Below are 3,429 nucleotides of genomic sequence, written 5' to 3' on the forward strand. Positions count from 1 at the left end.
AATTGATGAAAGCTCGAAAATGAGATGTTACATCCCGCATTTTTATATATTAAAGTTTCGTCGTAAGTTAATCGACATAAGTTCAAGGACAAGATTATTTTTGAGGTTGTAAGTATTATTATATTTCAGAAAAAGGTTATAAGTAAAGTCGTGAAGGTAAGGGAGTAAACGAATCGAAGAAAATGAGTTTCGTCGAAGTTTGACATTTTGAAAAAAAAAATACGGTCCAAGCTGTAATACCCCGTATTTATGAACTAATGCTATACCACATGACAATGCTAGTAAGGTATATGAAGTATATTAGTATTTAAGTGAAATAAGAGTTAGAAATTGATTGTTTGGAATTAGTATAAGTGGATAAGTGTAAAAATAAATGTGTTGTCCACGTGGGACCATGGCAACTAAAGAAAGAGGTGACTAATTTGTATTAAAGTGTGTCATTTATCGGCAGTCATGATTTTCAAAGTCACACACACACACACACACACACACACACACACACACACACACACACATATATATATATATATATATATATATATATATATATATATATATATATATATATATATATATATATATATATCAAATATAATCTTGGATAGTTCTATTTTTGGATATGCTTTAAATTATACACTTGATATGAGAAAGTTTATAAATGAGATTTTCTTTGTTATAAAGATAGAAATTATTTTCTCACAAGAAAAGAAGGTTATGTTTTTACCGTTTTAAGAATTAAGCGTACGGAAATTTGTACTCTTTATATGAGATTAGAAAAATTAGAAATTGATAAAATATATGTATTTTTACATGGATATTTTAATAAAATATTAGTATATATATTACTTTTATATGGTACCATAATTTATTAATATTTTAATATTTGAATAATGGTGCTTTAGGATGAGGACAAGGTTTCTAACTTTGTTTTGACATTATTTCACGTGACGGTGTCTACTCAATTAGATATCTATATATTATTATATTAATAAAATTATTAGAGGATGTCAATCAACTAGAATCAAAGCCCCTTTTCTTTAATTAATGAAGGACTTGCCTTTATATGCTTATAACCCGTATGACTATCATTTGTTTTAATTGATATCTCTTCTTGAGATTTAATAGCTAAGGCTTTTAAAAAGGAAATGTTGCTGCATTATACAAGATGATCCATAGGCAATAACGTTCCCTTCTTCATCTCTGTATCAACATACATCAATTTACTTCATGTTCTCCTCCTCCTTCCAAGATCAAATATTCTAATCTTCCTCCATCGATTTCATGGTTATAACATCGATATACTATGAATATTATCAATCCGAATATTACTTTGTAATGAAGTAAGGTATCGAGAAGCTTTAAAGAGGCGATCTTGGTTTGATCCGTTGCCTACGATCTTCTACGAGCTCATACGTGCAATTAAGGTATGTTAAGTCTATCCCTTCTTTCTTTTTGGCATGATCCAAATGATACAAATGAAACGAGCAAAATACGCAACTCTCATAAATGACTTTATTCATAAAAATACCAGGGGTGTCTATATTCTTGATTCCACATGTGAATTATTATTATATCCTCTGTTCATGGGTCTCAGAAAAATACGTATTTGATAAAGTTTGTCCGAAAGGCATATTGATTTTATAATAGTCGAGAAATCTTATTAATGTATTTCTTATGCATTTCATGCATTTATACATGTACATTGACCCATGACCAGAAGGCGTTATATACTCGCATATTATGTGTATATGGGATATGGAAAAAGGTTATGGCGTTATATACGCACTACCACCTGATCAGCTGGTATACGTTTGATGATTTACCCACAGTGGCCGAGATGATATGATGGGATGCCCTTAGAGATTTGATGATGTTATGTACGCATATACCTATGCATGGTATGACATTTATACGTATATGTATGATATTATAAATATGAAATGATTCACAGGGTTATTCAAACTTACATGTCTTTTACTCCATGTTTCTCTCATGTCTATTATTTACTAATTTTCATTCCTTACATACTCGGTACATTATTTGTACTGACGTCCCTTTTGCCTGGGGACGCTGCGTTTCATGCCTGCAGGTCCTGATAAACAGGCTGCGAGTCCTCCAAGTAGGCTATCAGCTCATCGGAAGGTATTAGTACGCTCCATTTGCTCCGGAGTTGCTTATTTGGTCAGTATGATTTGAACATGTATTAATTAGTATTACGGGGCCATGTCCCGACCTTTTTGGTATTCATCTACTCTTAGAGGCTTGTAGACATATGTCATGTACGTGAAAGATTGTACGGCCTTATCGGCCTATGTTCAATGTACGAGTGATCATTTTGGTCTTATAGGCCCGTATGTCATATGTATAAGTTCGTATTACATGTTGGGTCATCCAATGTTGAGTGTTTCCTCATTATTATTCTACTTATCTCACGACAGTCTCTCCGACTCATTTATCTATGATAGTATGGTACGAAAAATACGTGACGTTGGTACTCGGTTGAGTAAGGTATCGGATGCCCGTCGCAGCCCATCAGTTTGGGTCGTGACAAATCACTTCAAATTCGAAAAAGATATAAGAATTTAATAGATCTTGACATATGAATATGGAAGAACAAAGAGATTGACGCATTTAAGTAACACTTGATAAGAAAGTGATCATACAACCCATTATTTAAGATTAATTAATATAAAGCACTTCATATTTTATTAAATATTATATCCCGTAAGAGAATCTCAAATATTTCTAGACATATTTTTAAAAACAATTCTATATAAAAGCTTAAAAGTATATATAAAAATTATATATCTATATGTCGGTTTGGTTCGTATTTTTTACTCAATACCAAACCAAATCAAACCAAACCTAGTTGGATTTTTTAAACGGTTTGGTTTGACTTTTCGGTTTGGTGCGATTTTCCGGTTCTGTTTGCACAACCCTAAATCCCTAATTTTCATCATTTATCCCTTAAAAGTTCAGGTTTTACTTTTCACCAAATTATTCTTTAAATTTTATTATTTACTACACCCACCAAATTGTTACTGCTTCCAGTTACTGCTTCTTTCTATTACTATATCCGCCACTATATTCCTTTCAACAGTGTTATGACTATGCTTTTATTGAAGCGAGGATTTATCGAAAACAACCTTTCTACTTTCATAAAGTAGGGATAAAATTTACGTACACGCTATCTTTCCAGATCCACTTATAAAGAATATCAATATAGCAAGGAAACAAAGGCTTGAGGAATTGTCCTTATCATTAATAAATATCTCATTGACTATTACCCATGAGGAGCTACCTAACTTTTATAAGTGCATCTGCAGACAAATTAGTTATAAGTCATTTGCCTCCAAATAAATTTGGCCATATGATCCTAGGTTTAAGTACAATCCAAATAGTTGACTTTAATAAAACACATTTCCAACT

The 3,429-nt window shown here is 31.8% G+C and overlaps 1 long non-coding RNA gene across 1 annotated transcript; it reads left to right on the top strand.

Moving 5' to 3' along the window:
• Nucleotides 1-997: 997 nt before the first annotated feature.
• LOC142175462 (uncharacterized) lies at nt 998-2,418 on the top strand. Its single transcript, XR_012704523.1, has 2 exons — nt 998-1,424; nt 2,090-2,418. It is a non-coding gene; the product is annotated as an uncharacterized LOC142175462 (long non-coding RNA).
• The last annotated feature ends 1,011 nt before the right edge of the window (nt 2,419-3,429 follow it).

This window comes from Nicotiana tabacum, chromosome 21, assembly GCF_000715075.1.
Source record: "Nicotiana tabacum cultivar K326 chromosome 21, ASM71507v2, whole genome shotgun sequence".
Lineage (NCBI taxonomy): Eukaryota > Viridiplantae > Streptophyta > Magnoliopsida > Solanales > Solanaceae > Nicotiana > Nicotiana tabacum.